Raw genomic sequence first — 23,807 nt, 5'->3', positions numbered from 1 at the left:
CTTTTGTGACACAGACTTTTTAAAAAAAAATTCATGTAGCTTATTATCTGTTCCATTGTTTACAGTCTCAAAGCCTTTGTAGAAAAGAATTAGGGTACAAAAAAATAAATAACACTTTAAATGAATTTTTTATAATTTCAGGTTCTTCACCAGTTTTTCAAGCCCACCTTCTCAGTCTTCTGTGGTGGTTCCTTTTCATGTCCTGGACCCTTTAATGCTGGAGTGTTGCTGGGCACTTACCTTTATCCTGTATAAACTCACTCCTTGCATAATCTCAGTGAGACTCATGGCTTTAAACACCAGCTATACATATATTTAGCCTAAACTTTTCCCTTGAACTCTTCACACAGATATCCAAGTGCCTATTAAATACTTTATTTGGATGTTTAATAGGCATCTTATATTTAAGATGTCCAAAACCAAGCCAAATGCCAAATTCTTCCCATCTTGATCTTCTCCTTCTTGGTAAACACCAATTCTATCCTTTCTAGGCCCCAAACCTTAGAGTCATCCTTGACTTTCCCATCTCTCATCTCTAATTTCCAATCCTTTAGCAAGCCCTATTGGCTCTTCTAACAAAATATAGTTAAAAGCTGACCATTTTTGACATCTCCCTTAGCACCAAGGTGAAAGCCCCCATCACCTCTACCTTAGATTATTACCTCCTAAATGGTCTTTCTGCTACTGTGTTTCCCTCTTGTAGTCTATTCTTCACAACAGCCAGAGCATCCTATTAAAATTAACTCAGATCAGATCGGTTGACTCTGCTCAAAACCCTCCAGGGGTTTTCCATCTCTCCCAGATTAAAAGGTAGTTTTTACCATGATCTATCAGGTGCCACAAAGACCTGCTTTGTTTGCTCTCTGATCTCAAACATTCTCACTTGGTTCCAGCTGCATTGGCTGCACTTTCTGCTTCTGCCTAGAACACTCTTCTGCAGCATGTCTGCAAGGCTCACTCTCTTCTCCATGTCTCCTTATCACTTTATTAATCAAATATCACTTTAGTAGAGACGTTTATCCTGTGGGATGCAGGTAAATGTTTAAAAATGGACTCTCTGAAAAAAATATGGACGCTAGTATGTACATTATAACACAGTTTTAAGTTTCATCTGCCTTGGCATTTTATTCATCATTTTCTGAAGTTTAGGGTGGCTATATCAACAAACGATAAACCAAACCCTGATTTGTTGCATTTGTTGAATTTCCTGGTGTAAATATTCCCACCATGGCCAATTTGAAGCTACTGAATTGATGTCACTCAAGGTGGAGATGTGCAGCGGTAGGTAGCACACACCATGGTGTAGCATTTCTACCAACATATACTGCAGACACGGGTAACCTCAAGAGCATTGGATAATAGGAAAATTTAATAAAATAGGTAGGAAATGAAGAGTTTCAAATATTTATTACCTTTGCATTTATAAAATTTATTTAATTTTAAGTTGATATAATTTAATTTTTAGCGATGTCTGTGTTTTACAACTGGCTTACAAAGATCTTGGAACCTTATTTGGTTTTCAAGAGTGGACAGGAGCAGGGTCTGGCACACCATTGGCCTCTTCTCTGATCGCCCTGTATAAAATAGCCATCCCATTCCGTCATTCTTTATTCCCCTTATCCAGTTATAGTTTTCTCCGTTAGCATTTAACATATCACACACACATCTTTCTTTTTATTTTTTTCTTCCTACTAGAATTTAAGCTAAGTAAGGCTAAGTACATTGCTTATTTTGTTTACCTCTCTATCCTCAGTGCTTGGATCATACACTGAACATTATATAGGTGCTTATTTATTGAAGGAATAAATGAGTTAATCAATATTTTGTTCAAAATGGATATTAGCCTGTTATTGAAAAATCAAACACCTGGGGGTCAGAAAATTACTGTTTGCAATAGCTGCAAACAGCAGTTACATGCAGCTCACCTAATTCTACAACTTCTCTATGAAGCAGGTATTACTGTTACTACCATTTTACAGATGATGAAACTGGGCACAGAAGTGCCCAGTGACAGACAGTAGATAAAGAACATAGCTAGGATTCACACTGTGAACATCTGGGTTCCCAAAACAGCACTTGCAAAAAGTATCTTGTTTAAGTTTTTTTTAAATTATGGAAAATTAAAGAAACTATACAAAGTTAGATAATATAAGATAATGAACCCCAAATATCCTAATCCAACTTGAATATTTATGAACTCCTGGTCAAATTCTTGTCATTTATTATTCCTTCCTCAATAGATTATTTTGAAAAAAATTCAAATTAACATCTTATTACTATTTTAATGTTTATCTCTAAAAGATAAATATTAAGCCACATTCTGGTTGAAAATTTGGTTCTATCCATTTTTGGTCCAGAGTTTGTTGGTTGATTACTTAATTTTTCTGAAACAGAGTTTCTTTATCTGCAAAATAAATATACTAATTTTCCTTAGATTTGTTTGAGTATTAAATGAGACAGTATATTCAAAACACTTTGTTAAACTACAAAGTACGATATAAAGGTTGAGTTTTCAACTCATGTGTCATTCATTTCCCACACTGAGTTACTGACACAGTTAAAATCTCTGCATCAAAGCCTAATTTGGTGAGTACATACAAAGCATGACCTGCTTTCCCTAGCAATGCGGTTTCCCAAAGAACACCATGCCTCATAAATATGCCAGAGTTCTTACAGAGAGTCAGCAGTCACATGGAACATATAAGCCTTTGCAAGACTATAAAACCTTAAGAGAAAATAAATAAAGTATTACTTTTATATTGTGATAAAGAGGAGCTGCTTAAAATCCTAAATATTTACAAGAATCTACCACAACTTGCTTCTTAAACAGGAGTGTGAGCATTTCTAGATGGATGTAACAATGTACAAGGGTGAGAGATGGAACAAGATGCCTTGGCACAGCTTAGAGGAACCTCATCTTACCATGAATAATATGAAACATTCTTTTAAATAATAATAACAATGATATCAACATACACTTACATAGTTCTCAATATGTGTCAGGCACTGTGCCAAATGCTTAACATATATTAAAGCATTTAATCCTCACAACAACTCTACTTGGCAGGTACAATTATTATCTCCATCTGGATGATGGGGAAACAGAGGCACAGAGAGGTTAAGAACATTGCCAACATCACATCACTAGTAGTGGGGAGGCCAAGATTTAAACTCATGTGTTTGGCTTCAACTTATTCTTCTACCACTATTCTATTTATCTCTCCTCTCAAAACGAATCAATATGGTATTATTTTCCAAACCGCTAGCTTCTCAAGTACTCTATAATTTTTAAAATATCTAATTGACATATAACATTAGTTTTAGGTATACAATGTAATGGTTTGATTTATGTATATATTGCAAAACGATTACCATAATAAGTTTAGTTAACATCCATCACCATGCGTAATTACAATTTTTATGTTTTTGGTGATGAGACCTTTTAAGATCTACTCTCATCATTTATAAAGGGGTTGCGTTGGGTTCAAGTAGATAAACAGGTTATAGGAAGAGATGGTGAGCCAGGCTGGCATTGACAACCTATGAAGAAAACTATGGCCCCAGGATCTAGAAGTGTGTTACAGTGAAAGGCGTAGGGAAGCAGCAGAGACAGCGCAAGAAGGCAAAGGGCCGTTCTACAAGCCTCAGCCCCCGAAGATGAGCCTGGCCAGAGCTGACGGCTAAGTGAGGACAACTTAAGGGAAGGCAGTGAAGATAAATGTTGGAGAGAAATGACTAGCCTTCATACTGAATACATTACTTCACTCCTTATGTCAAAAGCCATGCTTTTAGTTTAATTAAAAATATATATATCCTCTCTTAGCAACTTTCAGATGTACAACACAGTATGGTTTACTATAGTCACCATGCTGTGCATTACATCCCTCAGACTTATTTATCTTATAACTGGAAGTTTGTACCTTTGACTACCTTCACCCATTTTACTCACCTCCCATCCCCCATATAATTCTTATTTGTAAAAAAAAAAAAAAAAAAATCAATGAAATGAATGGTTTGATTGGTTGTTCATATTTTCTCTTAAGACACACCTAAAAATAAATTCACATGTACTGAAATAAAAATTTCATTCTAGGTGATCTTATGTATCATGATCTTGGGCACATTGCTTTATGGGGTAGATAGCAGCAAAACTGAAAGAAACTGATAATTAAGATATCAACATTTGAACTTATGGCAAGTAAGTTGTGTAGAGTTAGGCCTCTGGATCCTCTGGATACACTCCTCTGCTGTCAGAGACATGTAAGTGAGAAGTTTGAAATAAACTGCTTAAGCAATGAGACTTAGAAAATGTAAAACAAAATCTAGGGATACGTACCTGTAAACAGTGAGCATTAGTTATGGGGTTTTCCAGGAGACTTACAGCATTATTTCCTGACACTAGGGGTACACCCTGAGTAAGATGCAATCTTCGTTCTCAAGTACCTCGCAGCTTACTGGGCAGGACAGACCTGTTGATATTCTAAAGCAATGTGATATGGAGGCTGAGAGAGGTCTGAAGATGGTGATAAGATGACAGAGTAAGGGAATTACTGCTGTGCCTGGGAGAATCAGAGAAGACTTATTAATGACTTTTAAAAAAGATCTGGAAGAGAAAGAGAGGACTTTGAAGCTTGCAGAAAAGAAAGAAGAGAAAAGCCTAATAATGCCAGGCCCTTTCCAACTCTGGAAAATATTTACTAGCCAATTGTATAGGGGAAGAAAACAGAAGCTCAGGGATCTATATCAACATGTGCAGAACGTGTCTCCACGGGTACATCTTTGTGTCTCCAGGGACAAGCTCCTTTGACTATATCCTCACACTTCTACACATAAGAATTGGAGTTGGAGCAAGAACTGTGTTTGCTTTAGGAATCTATCATGTCTGGGCATGTTTTGTGAAGCAGTGGCATGGGGCCACCAAGATTCCCTGACATGAGGCAGGACAATAGGAAGCAGTGTATTTGGCTTACAAATCACTAGAAGATGGAGAAGTCTGCATGGTATACTACAGGGCTTTGGGGTCTGGAGACCAGATTTCAAGCTGGGTGCTGTACTACAGGGCTTTGGGGTCTGGAGACCAGATTTCAAGCTGGGTGCTATCACTTGTCAACTACATGATGTGGGGTAATTAATTTAATTTCTTGATGCCTTTGTTATTTTATCTGTAAAATGGTGGTACCACCTATTCTGGGAATGGTCATAAGGATTAAATTAGATCACGTAAATGTAGAAAACATTCTGGCAACAAAGAAATTCACAGAAATAACTTGTCATGTGGAAAAAGAACATTCACAATGTTGATGTGAATAAGTTTGGTTTGAGACCCGTCAGCCAGTGTTTGGGGGAGGAATTATCCCTTAGTTTAAGTTCCTTAGATTCAAGATTAAATCCCAACGTGAGGGAGTACAAATAGAGAAAAAGTGAAAACCAAAAAGCAGAGATATCTAGGATGCAATAGCAATGACAGTGGTGCCTGTAGCTACAGAAGACAGAGGTTCCCTGGGGTACACTTGGTCCCCCTCAATGGCAGGCATTCAGTGTAGATGTCAGTGGACTGCAGCAGGGTGCATGCTTTGGTGCAGGGCAGTAGAGATCTCATAGACACTGTCATCCTGTCTAGTGCTTTAGAGGTCAAGGACAGTGGGAACATCACTTCAATGAGCTAGAATAGAAGAGAGCAGTCAGAAGAATATTTAGAAGAACACATTCTTAATTTTTTGGGAGGCTCAGTTTTACATAGAACACTCTGGGACAGAACCAGAAAAGTCCCAATGCCTAATTGCCATTGTGATTATTTTTTCCTCTTGGGCTGGCGTGTTCTGAGAAACACAGTTTTCACTTAAGTAATAGTGGAATGGAAGGAACAGAGAAAACTACTCTCAGTAATAACAATGAACAAGTAAGTGGGAAATAATATTCAGCATGGGCAAGTGTAATGGTCAGCATCCAGTGATGAATGATAGAAAATATGATTTTGCCCAGTCGGGCGTGGCTCAGCAGCTGAGCATGGACCTGTGGTCCAGGAGATCTTGGTTCGAGTCCCGGTCAGGGCACATGCCCGGGTTGTGGGCTCCATCCCTAGTGGGGGGTGTGCAGGAGGCAGCTGATCAATGACTCTCATCATTGATGTTTCTCTCTCTCTCTCTCCCTCTCTCCCCCTTCCTCTCTCTGAAATCAATAAAAAGATATTTAAAGAAAATAACTACCTAAATAAAAAATTTCAAGGTAAAGAATCCTGAGATGTCAATTTGAATGCAAGGGTGTCAATTTTGACTTAATTACTCAATGTGTTGTTTTAATACAAAACAAGTTAAATACTGGATATTATTAGGAAACTTATTACAATGATGAAAAAAAGCATAATTTTCTTTTATTCAAAAAGCCATAGTGTGTTTTTGGCAACACACCCAAGAAAGACAATAAGGCTAAAAGTAAATAAATAAGGTTCAGTAGCACAAAGGTAATAAAAATTACAGAATGGAAAATTTCCATGTAGAAGTAGAAGCAGATGTGAAAGACTAGGATTCTGAGGTGGAAAAGGCCCAGAAAGAGATAGGATCAAAGTCTGTTCACGATGTGTATGTGGAGGGGGAAATGTGGACTTGGTCATCAAATCCCTAAATTCCAGCATCATTAAGTAATCACTAAAGCTTCAAAAGGTTAGTTCAGGACAAATAAAGGGGAACATTTTTTTAATGGGTAATCTATATGTGGAATTCATCCTGAAAGAATGAACAGTTTGAAAATTTAAATAGAAAAATTTAAATTTAAAAGAGCATGATAATAAATTTTTAATAAACTTCAGCAGACATTTAGGTGGCTGGGGTGTTTTTCAAAGTTTTTCATGTTGACACATGAAGAACAAGTGACACGGTCTCTACCTGGCCACACACAGACCTGGAATACTTGGTCCAATGGCATTTTTTTTTGCATTTTTTTAGATAATTGAAATGGCTTGACATTTTCCTGTTTCGCATGTCAACCCTGATTTCTGACCTCCATTTTAGGACAACTTCAAGGGACAGTGCCTATAATTAATGAGAATGTTGTTGATATTTTGAATTATAATTGCTAACAATATTAACAACAATAGATTTGGTCTTTTAGGTTAAATCACTATCCTATGTAAAGAAAAGCTCTCTATTCTTAGCAAACCATAAGCCTCTTAGTCTGAGAGCAACTTGTTAAATAATCCTTAATGTGATATTTTAGTCTGTGAATAAACAGAGGGTTTCACATAACTTTATTGCTCTAGTATAAACTTTACATAATAGTAACAAAAAACGGAGCGTAATTAATCTCTTCCAGTAAAAGTATTTTAGAAATTTTCCATTGCCCAATACCTTCCCATAATGGAAAGTACACCACATGGGAGGTATGTGTAAATATTTGATTCGTGTTTTACTGATTTCAGTGTCACAACCTATCAATCATTAACACTTCAAAAAACATATACCTGCTTAGTTGTTTCCAAAGTGCATTCTTTCTCTAAAGGATTTTTTCAGACTTTAGAATTAGAAAGGCCCCTGGTGAGCACCTAATATTTTAATGTCACAGGTGGTAAAACAGACCAAGAGTGTTTGAATGACTTTCATAAAGTCTTCCATCCAACCTTAGCTGGCTCCTAGGCCCATGATCTTCGGGCTCCCAACTCAGTGCCCTTCTCTAAGGAGAGTTACTGTTTACCCTTGGTTCTGAAGGAAGGTATGTAGAAATATAATAACATTGTCATAGTTGTAGACATTGAAATGAAGAAATTTAGAAAACTGAAAATTTATGAAAATTACATAAAATAAATAAAAGTTCCTAACCTAGTGCTAGGCATGCGATCAGCATGTAAAAGTGTTAGTTAAATCTGATTGTGATTTTATTTATTTATTTATTTTTGACACTCGGTATTATTTTATGTTAGTTTCAGGTTGTCAGACAGTTATGTTGTTTATGAAGCGATCCCCCTGATAATTTTAGTAGCCAGCTGGCACCATACATAGTTATTCTAATATTATTGACTATATTCCTTATTTTGTACAGATTGTGATTTAAAAAAATAAAAATGCTATTTAAACAAAATAAAATAAGAAAAAAAAATTAAAAATAAAAAAAAGTAAAAAAATAAAAATTCTAGATAGAAAAATACCTGGGTTATTTAATTTCCAGTATATATATTTTAAAAAGTATAAATACACCTACAAGATGACAAATAAATTAATTTAGCCTGAAAAAAAATCAGTCAAAACAGCAATTTGGTGTAGTGTGGACTAAGCCACCACTTTCTATGTATTCACAGTTTCCATGGTCTCTGGTCTCTGGTGGTAATAGTCAGGGGAGTGCCAAGACCTGGGCAACAGTCCTAAAAGAGTTAGGCATTTTCACTATTGAATAAACACTTGTATTTGAAGGTTGTTTTCTCCACGTTCAGGTGGAGAATCAGTGTGGTTCCCTGAGCAAAAGTTAAGAAACTCTAAACTCTTCTGTTGAAATTTATGCTCAGGGTAAAGCCTACAGAACTCCTCAATTAACCCATTCAGAGAAGCCAGCAGCATTGTGCCGGGGGCCTGACCTGTGGGCCAAGTAACTGTTTCCTCCCTTCTCTGCTTTGATGAAAAGGATTCTATACAGAACAGCTTCCAAAACCCTGTTCTTTGGCCAGCGCCAGAGCTGATGGCTTGTTATCATATTTTCAGTCTCTCAGGAGCAGAGGCAACGTGCCATGCAGACTGGAGCTCAAGCTCCAAGCAGCTGCTGTAGGGCGAGGAGGTGCCACTGAGTTCATGGGGCAGTGTGGCTTCTTCCAGGGAACACTGCTCACAGTGTCAGTCTCTTCTGAGACATAAACTATTCACCGATGTTAACATGGTGCTGTTGGTGGGGATGCTGTGGCTTAGTCCCTTAAATAAAATGAAAAAATTTCTAGTATAGTTTTTGGTCTTAGATCTGTTACCTGTCAACAAAGAAATTATTAGTTTACTTAAACAGAAATTAGTTGACATGCAGCCACAAAAAAAGTAAGGTTCAAGGTAGGTATCTATGGACAAACAGTAAGGAAACTTACCACTTTTTTTTTTTTTTTTTTTTGGTCCCAGACCAAATTCAGGGAAACCAAGATTTCAATCTACATTTTAATTTTCCTTGTGAAAAACGCTAATAGTCTAACTGGGTACCATGGTGGTGATGGAAAGAGTACACATTATTTGGATATTTTACTTGTATTGGAATGCAAATAAAAAACATTGGCACTGGAATTAGTATGGCCTGGACATATTTAAGAAGTAGCATCAGGAGAAGACTAAGAGCTTTGGAAACAGGCTGAGTAGAAAGACAGTACAGGGTGGTGTTGAATGCTCTACCTTGGTTTTCTCACATGTAAATTGGAGATGAGAACAGTATCTAGTTCATAGTTTGATCTGAAGATTAAATATAATGACATATGTTGGTTAAAACAAAAGGACACAAAACAATATACCGTGCAAACACTAACAAAACTATCAAAACAAAGTAAAAAGTCTGGGGTTGTTATATTAACAAGTAAGTAAATAAGACACTATGATAAAAACGATTATTAGGGATAAAGAAGGCCATTATATAATGATAAAGGAGTCAATTCACCTAAATGTATATGTACCTAAAAACACAGTTTCTAAATACTTAAAGCAAAACACTGATAGAACTAAAAAGAGAAATATATAAGTCAACAATTCTAGTTGGAGATTCCAGCCTTCCCTTCTTAGTAATTAATAAAGCAAATAGAGAGAAAATCAGTAAAGACAAAGGAGACATGAACAACACAATGAACTTGATCTATTTAATATTTATGGAAAACTTCATGTAACAGCAGCAGAATGTATATTCTTTTCAAATGCACATAGGTATTCACCAAGACAGATCATATTCTAGGCTACAACACAAATCTCAATAAATTGAACTGGATTCACAAGAAGTAATACAAAGTATGTTCTATGGCTACAATAAAATTAAAATAGAAATTAATAACAGAAAGATATGGAAAATCCCCAAATATTTGAAAATTAAACAATATACTCTAAATAAAACATGGGTCAAAGAAGATCCCATGTTGAAATTACAAAATAGTCTGAACTGAATTAAATAAATATATAACACATCAGGATTTGTTGGTGTAGCCCAAACAGTACATGGTGGGAAAATTTTTGCATGAAATGCTTCTATTAGAGAAAAAGAAAATCTTAAACTGATGATCCAAGCTTCAAGCTTTAGAAACTAGCGAAAAGAAGCAAAGATAGCCCAAAGTAAGCATAAGAAAGAAAATTATAAAAATAAGAGAAGCAATTAGTGAAATAGTAAATAAAAATATATAAAGAAAAAATCAATGGAATTAAACACTATTACTTTGCAAAGTTCAATGAAACTGATAAATCTTGTCAGATTGACAAGAAATAAAAGAGCTCTGGTTGGTTTTGCTCAGTGGTTAGAGTTTTGGCCTAAGGACTAAAGGGTCTTGGGTTCGATTCCAGTCAAGGGCACCTGCCTTGGTTGCAGGCTTGATCCCGCCAATCAGTGTGTCTCTCTCACATCAATGTCTCTCTCTCTCTTCCATTCTTTCTGAGAAGCAATGAAAAAAAATCCTCAGGTGAGGGTTAAAAAAATAATAATAAAAATAAAAAACTTGTTAAATAAAGAAATTAAAGAGAAAAGAAAGGAATATTATGAATAATTTTGTAACAATAAATTTGGAAAGTTAGATGAACTAGGCAAATTCTCTTAAAGTCACACACCACTAAAATTCATGCAAGAAGCAACAGAAAACCCTAGTAGTTTTATATCTATTAAAAACCATAGAAATTATCATGAAAAACTGTTCTCTGAAGAAAATCCCAGGTCCAGATGGCTTCATTAGTGAATTCTACCAATTATTTGATTTAAGGATGAACTAATACTAATTCTACACAACTTCTGTAAAATGAAGAGAACATGTCCCAACTCATTTCTTTGAATGATAAAAAGAAAACTAAACTCCAATATTCCTCATTAACATAGATGCAATGTAAAAATTGTTAACAAAGTATTAGGAAATTGAATTCTAGGAATTCAAGTTTAGTTTAACATTTTGAAAATCAATCAATATACAATGTCAATGTCAGATGATCATCTCAATAGATGCTTAAAATATTTTCATATATATTTCTCTGTATGTTGTTCTTTTCAAATAACTTAAAAAAAAAAATCTTTATTGATTTCAGAGAGAGAAAAGCAGAGGGAGAGAGAGAGATAGAAACATCAATGATGAGAGAGTCATTGATTGAGCCCGCAACCCGGGCATGTGCCCTGACAGGGAATCGAACCCCGATCACCTGGATCCTAGGTCGACGCTCAACCCCTGAGCCACGCCCGGCCGGGCTCAAATAACTTTGGTTTTTGTAATTTTAAATTTATTACAATCAGTGAATACTTTTCAAATGGTATTACCAGACATAAAAAGGCTACCTCTTGCCCCTTTTCATTTTTTTCCACTTTTGATTTTTGCTTCCCTAAAACAATCACTTTCAAACCTTTTAGCTGTTTCTTTTGGTATTTATGTTTGTAGATAACATACTTCTTAAGGATTTTATTTTTTATTTTTTGATGCCATTTATTGCTTTGCTAAGAAAGGTGATGATTTCTCTCTCTCACACACACACACTCAGATACTTCTCTGTCTCAGATCCCCTAAAAGTGTAGTACTACTTTTTAAAGTGCAATCAGTAATCTGTGTTTATATTATTATGTGACTACTATTTACAGCTAAGCCACAAACTATACTATTTATTGGAGTTGTTTTTTTTATAAAGTTTTGTTTCTATTGTTTCTTTCTTATGATTCAATCACTAATTCATCCCCAAATTCTATCTATAGACTAAAAGAAATCTCTTTTGAATAGCTCACACATCAGATATTCCTCCCCCCCCCCCCCCCCCCCCCGGGCGAAACCCTTTCTTTTGTTTTCTTGATCCAATTTGGAGTTATTGCTTTTTAGGTATTTTTGAACAACTGTCAACTTGGGATTTTATTCACCATTATCGTTGGTATTTCTTTCCCATCTCTTTCTTTTCTTTGTTTTTCCTTTTATGTCCCCTCCCTACCCTTGTTGAGCCTCCTGTTCTGTGCTATCCCTGTGGGTTCATCCATTTAAAAATGTGTAACTGTCATTTTATAGGGATTTGGAGAAAAGTGAAGATAAAAGTGTGAGTTTCAATATATTCTGTCACTGGGTCATATTTGTTAACTTCTCACAGATTTGTTTTGAAATACCCCAGAAAGTCGTTCCTTTGACTCATGCTGAAAGATACTTACTCCTCCATGGAATCGTCAGTAAATGAGGAGGAAGTCATGGGAGATTTAGGTATAAGCTAATTGTTAGTTTTTTTTACATAAATCTGAATTGCTGATTCTTTGATAAAGGAATTTAAGGTGTCTAGATCCTCTCTTTGTACTTGGTGAGTATTTTCTAAGTTTTATTTTTTCCCCCTAGCACAACAAAAAAATATTTAGGACATTGTGAAATGGCATAGTGAGATAATAATGTTCTATATTTGTACAGTGTCTTTTGTCCTGAAGGTTTGCCAAGTACTTTATAACTTGAAGAAGAGATTGTTTTGTTCTCAATTTAAAAGCATCTCATTCTGAGATGAAATATTATCTTACATACAGCTATACAAAATAATATTTTAATGAAAGAAGCATACCTTTGGAGACCAAAGAGAATCAAATGACTATTGCTGACAAAATTTTTTAATGATCACAGCTCTTTTAGTTTCTTGTAGAATGGCATCTAAAGTCTAATGGGCAGCTTACTTGGCTTTCTTAGTTTGAGTTAGGGATAAGTGTCATTATTTAATTATCAATAATTTGCCTTATAGCATTTTAATACTAGAAATCCAAGACTGTTCAGAGGTTAGAGGCATAAATAAGTAAAAGATTTTACATGAAAAGTATTATTTATAATATTTATTTTCTAAATAAATATTTTCTGATAGTTTCCGAAGTAATAGAAACCCTGAGATTATACCAATGATATTCATATACATGTCTCAAATTTCTAAAAATCCCGAATGAATCCTAAGAACACAGAGCCAAGTAAGGTAGCCAAACCACATATTCTATTTTGTAGACTACCATTTAAATTCTAAATATAGTGACACTGCTTATTTAGTAGTCAGATTTCTGGCAACCCCAACCCAAACCTGCAGCTGAGAACCTGAACATAAACACAAAAAGCCTCTGAGTGGTCACAATAGCTAGCACTTAATTTGTGGTAGGGGCATGTCAGCCCTCACAAATGGAATATCACATTTAGCAGATATTCCATTTCACAACTGTTTATAAAAAAGGAAAGGCTGCTATTGGTAGGCACACAAACAGCAAAGTCTACACTATTTTAGAAAGATTTCCAAAAATGAACAAATCTGTTTTGTTAAGTGCTATAAAATGGAAAAGTGATCCTTATTAACTTCATTTTTTCCTCATACACTGAATTTTTCTTGGGTTAAATCAAATCCCCAACATTAATATCCAGCATTAACTGAAAAAGCTCAAGGTCATGTTAACAATGTATCAAAACTCTAAGGTACAGGGAATAGAAGGATTACACGTTATGATTAATTCCTATTCAGTCTTTCATTCATTCAACAAACATTTTATTGGGTGCATCCTCTGTTAGGTACTGTTCTAGTGAAGAAGATACATTACTGAACAAAGGAGACTAAAGCTCTGATCTTGTGGAACTTATATTCTACCAGAAAGAGATAATGAATGTAATAAATTAATGAACGATAAAGAGTGTCAGAAGCCTTTAAGCATTATGGGAAAGCAACAGAACAGGGTAACGGGAGATAGGGAGGCTGAGGCATGGTGGATGAGTGCAGTTTTAAATAGGGTGGCCAGGCAAGGCCTTACTGAAATGCGGTGATTCCCACAAAGACTGGAAGAGGTGAGACTGTAGGAACAGTGTTTCTGGTCAAAGAAATGGCCAGTGCAAAGACCTGGTAGGAACGGGCTTGGTGTGTTCACTTGAGGAACAGTGTGAAGGTCAGTTCCCTGGGCAGAGTAAGGGAGAGGAAAGTAATTGTTCGTGGTATAAATTGCAATGTTTTTCCCAGCCTGACATTTGCCTTTGCAGTTTTCTTATTCAGTATTTTTAAATATAATCAAATGTACTCATGTTTTCTTCCATGGTTTCTGAGTTTGGTATCATATTTGGAATGGCATTTCACACTTCAAACTGATTAAAAATACTTCTATGTTTTGGTATTTTTATGGTTGCATTGACCCATTTGGAGTTTGTTTTGGTTTAACTTTTATTTTTTCCCAATGGTTACCTAGTTATCTCAGCATTATTAATCAAATAATCTGTCTTCCCCATACTGGAAATTTAACCTTTGTTTAATATTTGATTCCTGCATTAGTAAATAATTCTAATAGCTATTTATTTTGATGTTATGCTATTTGTAATATGTTTTAATGAAAGTTATACTTTGTTGAACTAATATGTCAATACATCATGTTTTTATTTTGTCCTGGTTAATGACTTACATTCATTATTAATATTTCATCATACATTCATTATCAATATTTCTTCATAATTTAAAATTATGCCTGTTATTAGTAACAGTTAATTTTTGATCTACTTGTCATTTATTGTGATCACTGACATTGGGACTTACTCATGTCAGATTCTTTTGAAGTTTGTCTTTGCCATTTCTGTACAAATAAAAGTTTAGTTTGGATTTATTTTGTCTAGTTATTTGGAAATGATATATGTTCTCTTTTATTTTATTAACTTATCTGTAAGTTTTTAGAAATCAGCTATTTTTCTTTATTCCTCAAAATCAAGAATAGCATCATATATATATAGGATGAATAATTTCTGATATATAGATGAATAATTTCTCTTTTACTTCCTTTAACCCTCCATTTTCCCTCAGTTTTTTATAGTATCAGTTGGGATTTTTTCCTTGATGATTATTAATTTTCTACATCACAGATTCTCTTTTAAGAATTACTTTAGCATTTGCATTGTTTCACAACAGCATTAGCAACATGTATTTGGACCTAATATGTATTTGGTCTGAAACCTGCTATGTCTCTGATTTTATCTCCTTCAGGTCTCTTTGTTCACCACACTAGCCTTTTTTCTTTTTCCTCAAACACTCCAAGCTGATTCCTGCTTCGGAGCCATTGCGTTTGCTGTTCCTGCTGCCGGATTTCTTCCCCAGGTCTGTGCCTGGCTGGCTCCTCATCACTCAGCTGAGATGACAGTATTCAGAGAGGCCTCCCATGGCCTCCTTGGCTGAAGCACCTCTCACCCCACGCCCTCCCTTCCCCGGTGCTCATTCACTCCCGACCTCCTTACCTCTAATACAATTCTATGTCGTGATCGGTTAACTTATTTATTTTCCTTATTTTCCCATTAAAATGTGTGTTTCGTGAAGGCAGATACCTTGTCTGTCTTGCTCCTCACTTTATCCCCAGTGCTTACATCGGTGACTGACGTATATTAAGCCACTAATATTTGGCAAATAAATATTTGTTGAACGAATGACTAAATAAGTCCTTGCATTTCCTAAGAATGTCTTCCTGTTCCGTGAAACTGTGGGCCTCCAGTCCCAGTCGGTGTGCTCCGGGGCTAGCCTCCCTCTGCCTTTCTGTGTTAACCCTCAGCTGTCAATGGTCAATGCTTTCTGCCTTTTAAGGACAGGTAGAGCCCCAAGAAGGCCAGGCTGGGGCAAAGGGACAGCAAAACCTGAAGATAAAGGGTCCTTGGTCCCAAGGGCCAGCACACTTGCAAACAATGACCAATTAATTTATTTAGAAAACAATTGGTTTTGATGTAATGTTTTATTAATAACTAATGCTATATGGCTGCTTTGAGAAATAAACATTTTGCCCTCGCCAGGTGGCTCAGTTGGTTGGAGTGTCATCCTATAGACCAAAAGGTTGCTGGTTTGATTCTCAGTCAGGATAGATGCCTGGGTTTTGGATTCGATCCTGTACGGTAGGCAACCGATTTATGTTTCTCTCTCACCTCTCTCTTTGTCTGTCTCTCTCCCTTCCCTTCTATCTAAAATTAATAAAAACATATCCTTGGGTGAGGATTTTAAAAAAGCCCACATTTTTTTCATTTGTCTGAAGGCTTGGAATAAATTGCATACACTATGAAATTAACTGTTTTCTGGCTGACGAGTTATTAAAAATTGCCACATATTTATTCAGTGTGATCAGTGATCAACTGACTTTCTGAAGTAAAAATGTTTGGAGTAAGGTTGGATTTGTGGACACGGTAGGCTCCCTAAGAGTTCGAGAACTGTAAGGGATGGAGTGGTGCCAAGGGTCTGAGTTAGCTGGGGGCTCTTGCTGATCACGCTGAAGCTTTCTGCCTTTGAAATGAGATGCTCAGGTCTTTAGACAATCCTGTTTCTGAGCACCCCTTTAGCCTTCCCTGTCGGCAGACTGTGGGCAAAGTGAAGACACTGAGGCTTTCTCGCCACCGTCTCCGGGCGGACGCCCCAGTTATGCAAACATGATATAGCAGAGCCCTAACAGATGCCCTGTAGCTGACTAATGCCTGACCCATCCTTGGCCGAGAGCCATTATTGTCCTGGCCCCTGGAAGACTGGCTCGGGGCTTTCAGAGGTGCGGCTTGTTCCTCACGGTGTGGTTTGTCCCCCGGGGTGTGATTTTGTTCCCCTTGTACACCGGCCGGCCGCCCCCGGGAAGAGATGGTTTATTCAGCCGGCAGCTGAATAAAGTCGTGCCCCATCTTCCTTCGGCCCCCCAGTTTTCTTTGGCCCGTCCGGATCTAGTGTGAGCCTCCCTGGCCTCGGTTGTTGGCATTGAACAGGTCCAGGCAGGGGCTCGCACAGATGCTCCCCGGGAGGTGTCCGTGTGTGTGTCCGTGTGTGTGTCTGTGTGTGTGTGTGTGTGTTAGGGGTGGGGAGCTGTGCAGCTGGGGGAGGTGAGAGGCAAGGTGATTCTTCTAAAAGGAAACTGGGTCCTCTGTTCGGTCCAGGGTCCTCTTAGCATGTTATTTCCTCAAAGCCATCTTATCCGTCCCTCCCTCCCTCCCCCAATTCATCCATCCAATAGATTCATCAACAATTTTTTGGAGCCCCTATTGGTCTAGGCATGGGGATACAGTAGTAAACACAACAAAGTCCCTGTTCTCATAGAGTTTAAATTCTAGTAAGAAGACAGAAAACAAACAATCAGAAGTCCCGAAGAAAAATAAAGCAGGGTAAAAAAAATGCGAGTGAAGGTGGTGAGGGGGCTTCTTTATATGGGGTGGTCAGGAAAGTGCTTTCTGGGAATGTGACGCTTGACCTGAAGAAAGTAAGGGGTACATTTTCCTGTGGAGTTTTGGGGATGCCCTTTTCATGATCCATAATGGTTTGAAAAATTCTGATAGGGCTTCATTAACTTGGTATGGTTTGGATTTTATTGTAAATGAAATGGGGAATCATCAGAGAATTTTAAGCAGGAAGGTAACACTATCTGACTTTTCAAAAGAATCACTTTGACTGTTGTGTGGATTATAGACTTTGTGGGTGGGTGGGTGAGGGATGGGAAGAATATGGAAACTAAGAGACCCATCCATTCAGTCCTTGTGATAACTTTATTTATCACCATTAGTATTCATCAAACTTCTTTCATCAGATATGCTAAAAATAGGTAAATAACAGCCAGCTTTTAAGTATAAGTTTCGTAGTTTGTGTCTCTAAATGAAATGGCACATGTAAAACCTGACATGGCCCTCAGTAAACTTCAATTTTCTCTTTCCTTCAGTGTTAACAAAATCTTCTCCTTGGCTGAACAGGTTTATTTGGAACAGAGTCTAGTTTCTCTACAAATTATATTTGGTTGTCCCTTCTTGGCTGGCCTTGGGCTGTGTTCCTTTGATGTCGTTTTTATCTCCTGGGATCTCCACCTGTACAGCCCATTTCCTTTGACGAAGCCGGGTTCTCCACGGTGGAGCACCGCTCTCTTTCCTTGAAAAATGGCTGGAGGCCCATGATAACTTCGTTGCTAATTACAGAGAAGCCCTTAATTGTATACATCTTGTCTTTTAATACATGTAGCTAGTGAATGAGAAACCGCTCTTTTTTTTTTTTTTTTTTAAGGAAAAATTTTCTTTGCAAAGAAGAGATAATAGGGAAAAACTCATGCCCAGGCTCTTTTAATTCAGAGTGTGCTTGATGGTTTCTGCTTGTTTCTCATGGTCAGCCTTCCTGCCTTCTTCACTCTGCTCTTCATCCTGAGAAGCTGCCTTTATGGACTATATCAAAGGCCCCCTCCCACTCTGGTTTTGGGGTGTGTCTGCCCAACAGGAGGACCAGTGGCGAGCTGATAGTGGGAGGGGGACGGGTTTCAGGTATTTATTCCTCCAGACTCCTTTTTGCTGAGTTGTCATTGATTGATTTTGTCTTTCTGCTAAAGGTTACAACCCTTGAGTGTAGGTAGCTCTCTGCTACAGCTATGGCTTCTCTGTCTGGGTTCAAATAACCCTCTCTTACCCTCAGACCAGTGGGTGGTAATGGCTCCTAATTGTTCCTGGTCCTGGGGAGCTGCACCAGTCTTTGTCGATTTCTAACACCACCTACTCCTTTGTAAGTAAATGCTTTTTAAAACTCTTCTTGATTGTCCCATCCGTTTCCTTCTAGTCCCATGACTGGACACACAGAGGTTTCTCCACAGGAGGAACTGAGTAGGAAAGTGTAAAACTTAAAGCTAAGGAAATACTTGAAGCTATTCAAATATCAGAGCCAAATATATCTTAATTTAAGTGGCAGAAAGGGGACTATCAAATTAACCTATGACTCTAACCCATGGCCATCAACACGTTTATACTTATGGCCTATATGTAGCCTATTCAAAGTAAAGTTATTTTAAGAAGTAAGTGCTTTATATTTAGCATTAAACAGCTACATGTATACTTCAAACACTAGGCAGGAGAACAATCTCCTAATAAACTTTTCAACTAGGAAAGGAAGTAGTTGGACATGATTGAATAAGAGACTTCTAGTTGTGAATCCTGCTTCAGTGTGAGTCACAAATATTCAGTGAGAAAGATGATTGGTTAAAGGTAGCATGGCATGGTGTTGAGGGTGTATCTTCTGAACCTGGACTATCTGGGTGCAAATCCAGTCTGTGCTATTTAATAGTTGGGAGGTTTTGAGCAAGTTACTTATTATATCTGGGCCTCAGTGTCCCATTTGAACATAGGAAAAATAGGAGCACTTAACTCAGAGTATTTTTATGAGGAACAAATGGGAAATTCACATAAAACACTTCAGATAGTGCTTGGTGATGTGTTTAATGAAGTTATTTATCTTTATTATCTTGGAAGTAGACATGAAGTTGCTGGAACAGGGACAGATTGTTATTAGTTACCGAAATTACCTTATTTGTTGCCTTTGTCCCCAATTCTTTCCCTTTCTGAGACGATACAATAAGAGCTAATGGACAGGCCTACACTTAAGGGTATGTGTTATGCTGTAGGAGATGAACCTCAAAAATATGAACCTGGAGCTTAAACAGAAGAAAGTTGGCTGTCTCCTCATGTTTCAAGAAACAGAGAGATGCCTTTGCTACCTACTGTAGACAAATTCTCCTTGGGGAGTAAAGGGGAAAGATACTGGGTTTTTAAGATTTACATCTTTTTGGAATTCAGTAACTGTCTCCTGTGATAGAGAAGACACATGTTTCTAAGGATACAACTCTTAGAATGTCTCTGTGACTTTGGATCTCATCTGCCCCTAGAAATTTAAACGCGTATCACTGGGGAGATGAATCTTTTGTTATTTATTTAATAATTTTCTGGACTTCAAGACTTGTCCTCTCACCTAAGTCCCAGTAACATTTCCCCAGTCTTAACTGTTTAGAAAGGTTAAAATTTACTTCCTGACACCCGTGACGTAGCAAACCTCTATCAGTGTCAGCTATCGAGATCTTGTGAATGATCAGAAGCCATGGGAATTGTGTAGTAATTTTTGTGGTTTAATCCTATCTGAGAGTTGTTGGGAAAACTTTTTTGTCTTCTCTGTACTACTACTTTAATGCTGTTTCTTTTCTTTTCTTTTTTTTTAAATATGTTTTTATTGATTTCAGAGAGAGGAAGGGAGAGGGAGAGAGGGATAGAAACATCCATGATGATGGGTGGAGGGGGAGAGATTAACCGAAGAATTTATATGCATATATGCACAACCCAAGGACATGGACAATGGTGTGGAGAGGGGCTGGGGAGGGGGGTGGGATGGTGTGGAATGGGTCATTGGGGAGAAAAAGGGACATCTGTAATATTTTGAACAAAAATAAAAAAAAGAAACAAAAAAGAAACATCAATGATGAGAGAGAGTCATTGATCGGCTCCCTCCTGCAAGCCCCAGACTGGGGATGGAGCCCACAACCCTGGAATGTGCCCTGACCGGGAATCGAACCGTGACCTCCTGGTTCATAGGTCAACGCTCAACCATTGAGCCATGCCAGCCAGGTAATGCTGTTTCTTAATAAATGCAAAACTCCTAAAAGTTTGTTATAGAATCCAAGATAACTTATAATCATAATAATTATGGATGTAAGACATCACATTTATTAAGTTAAAGCTAATCACTTTACATAAATGATCTAAGTTAGAACTCGTATGCATTTTATAACACAGGAAAATATAGTGCATGGAGAGTGAATAATTTGCCCCAAAGTTGTACAACTAGTAATTGGTAGAGCCATGAATACAATGCATGTTTATGTGATTTAAATATTCATGTTCTTTACTGATTCAGTTGAAGCACAATTTGAGTTTTTAAAGAGAAACTCATGAGTCTTCCATTCTCGCTGCTGGTGGATGTCAGTGACCAGGAATCAGAGAAGCTGTGTAAGACATTGCTTTTTCCCTTTTGCGTGGCCCTACCCAACACTCAGTCTAGGCTTTGTGCCCTGAACCCACAGGCATGCACCTTGGCCAGGACTTGGCTCTGGAGGCCTGATTTCGGAGTCAGAAAACCTGATGTTGCTTTCTAGTCCCACCACTTACTAATTGTGAGACCCAAGGCAAGGTAGTTATTCTCTTTAAACTTCTGTTTATTCATCTATAAAATGGGGATAAAAATGCCTGCCTTCCTTACTCACAGGGCTATTTGCAAGGATCAAATGGGGTAATATAGGAGAAGGCACACCAAAGCTTTCTGTAAGTGTAAGGTATTATTATTTATTTACTGGAAGAAATGTATTTTGCCAGACACTGTGTTAGTTGAGGGCAATAAAAAAAAAAGAAAAAGACACAATCTTCAGGTTGCTTTTTAAACTACCCCTGATTGTAAATCATGTATAGTAGGCAGTGTTAGGCACCCACTGAATCCCTGCTGTTTCTTTGTTACCTTAATTATACATTCGTCCATGTGGTATGTGCCCAACTCTAGACAATGGATCATGATTTGTCTGAGTCAGTATGGCTCTTGTCCCTATTTTTCCAGCCTCTGTTGCAGTTAAAGGTCTTTGTGTATCAGTTGGAGTCCTGGTGTGAAAAAGAATTTTACTCAGATGGTCAAATAAAAATATTTTAATGAAGAGTCCATTTCCAGAGATGAGGGAAGTGTTAAAGGTATCAGTAAGGCACCCAGAGACCAGTTACAGTGAGAGGTTGTCACCACCCCAAGGCCTGAAAAGGCAAGAGATAGAGTGTTGTTCCCAGAGCCCAGAAAGAGCTGGAGCCATGGAGGAAGGTGCCCAGTACAAGCTGCAGTTATGGCAGGATGTGGCCACTGCCAGAACTGCAGTGCCGAAAGGGAACAAACGGGAGGGACAGTGAAGGAACTCTCTGATCTCTCTCAACTCTCACCCTCTGATCTTTGCTCATGTCCCTCATTTGCTCAAACTCATCAGGAGCCTGAGGCAAAGGAGCTCATCATGTGACTTCATTCTGATAGAGAAGATGTAAGAGGGAAGCCTGTTGTTGACATTTCTGGAAAAATTTGGCTTCTTCAATAAAAGGGGTCAGGCATGGATGGCATTTCCCCTTACTCCTTTCCTTCCTTGCTCGAAGGAAGACGTGATGGTCAAAGGGCATCATCAATCATCCTGCAGTCATGAGGCAACAGGCATAAAGGTGAAGGACAAGGGTCGGAGCAGAATCACCGGAGCCTGGGTCTCTGGTGGCATTGCTAAGCAGGTGAATCAGCCCCTGCAATCACTGTCTTCAGACTTGACTTGTAAGTGATTTTTGAGTCTCTTTACTTTCATCTGGTCCAAGTCCTACAGGATATATTGCATATTCCTTCCATAGATCTTGTTTACAGTTGGTCTGAGGAAATATAATAAAATCTGTCTTATTGAAAAAGATCCCAAAAAAGTGAAGGGGGAATGATTCTCATGATTGAGAAGATAAAAAATATGACATCTGGGTTTATACAGTCTCAAAATTCAAAGAGTGAAACTTGCATTCCTGAGACATATTTTTATTACTTTTGTCATACTTTTTTTTTTTTAAATCCTCACCCAAGGATATGTTTTCATTGACTTTAGAGAGAGAGAGAAACATTGATGTTAGAGAGAAACATCCATCGGTTGTGCCCTGACCAGGACCGAATCTGAAACCTTTTGGTGTACAGGACAATGCTCCAACCAACCAAGCCATACTTTTCCCACTTGTAATACCTGTTTGATAATTGTCTCTCCCCCCTCCCCCCCACTTTTCCAACAAGTACTTATTACTAGTTAAACCATGATTCAGGATCCCAGGGTGGGATGTATCCAGGTCCCCATTCCCTTCCCTGGGAGAAGGGTGGAAGACAGAGGAGGCATGGGGTGGAGCCAGTTCAGGTCTTCCCAGGAAATGTGCCTTCTGCTCCAAGGTCATCCCAGGCCCACACCCAGGACATGGGCAGAGGGCCTTGTGCACATGCCACTAGCACTCAGACATGGAGGCAACAACCAATAAAGTTGGCGATGCCTCCTCACAGCTGTGGATGTCCAGGTAGTTCTGCCAACAGTTCCTGATCTGGTTCTGGTTGGGGAAGCGGCTGTCATAAGAGGCAGTCTGGTAGTTCTGGATTGGGGTCTTGGTGTCTTCTGCCATGTTGCTGACTCCTAAAGATGCCCCCTGAAGCAGCTCACCACTCAGTGTGTCCATAACTGTCTTTGATTAGACAATCTGTGCTATTGGGACCATGCCTGTCTTGCTGAGTGCTACCCCTCATATGGTGCCTAACAACGAAGGTGCTCACAGTAAACAGTTAAATCAAAAGTGTCCAGAACCATTTAAGTCAATCATTGACTTTCCCTTGCTTTTCTTGACCTTTGCTGAGGTCAAGAACTTGCTATAATTTCATTAGATGGAAAAATTTCTCAGTCACAGCTTCTGAGACAAAATTTTATCTTGTAAGAGCTGCAAATCAGAGACTCTGACTTCCTTACCAGTCATGAATATTTGAGGACATTCCTTTGAATGTGAGGGAGTGAATAAGAGCAGGGAATTTGCAGATAGCCCTGGGTCGCAAGATCGAGAACCTGGGAGCTGTTATGTAGGCTGTGCTGGAATGTCCTGCTTGTTTAGAAGAATTATGTGCTTCTTAGCTCGTTTGTCCAGCCCTGTAGACAAATACCTCTTCCCCAAGCCACAGGACTAAAAGCAGATTTACCCAGGGAAGAGACCACAAGCTGGAACACAAGCCGCATTCTGTGGGGAAGAAGGTGGGTGGGGGCCTGGCTTTATTGTGAAAACATTTTGTTTTTATATTGAGGTGTTATTAATAGTGTTTGGTTACAAAAAAATTGGACACCTAGAGCCACTGGAATGCTGGTCTAAG

General features: G+C 38.0%; 1 pseudogene; it reads right to left on the bottom strand.

The window, feature by feature from the left end:
• Positions 1-22,817: 22,817 nt before the first annotated feature.
• LOC107525153 (cytochrome c oxidase subunit 6B1 pseudogene) lies at positions 22,818-23,077 on the bottom strand (annotated as a pseudogene).
• Positions 23,078-23,807: the final 730 nt, after the last annotated feature.

This window comes from Miniopterus natalensis, chromosome 5, assembly GCF_054644295.1.
Source record: "Miniopterus natalensis isolate mMinNat1 chromosome 5, mMinNat1.hap1, whole genome shotgun sequence".
In the NCBI taxonomy this organism is placed as follows: domain Eukaryota; kingdom Metazoa; phylum Chordata; class Mammalia; order Chiroptera; family Miniopteridae; genus Miniopterus; species Miniopterus natalensis.
Note: the sequence above shows the minus strand (reverse complement) of the source record. Positions and strands in the feature narration are given on the sequence as shown.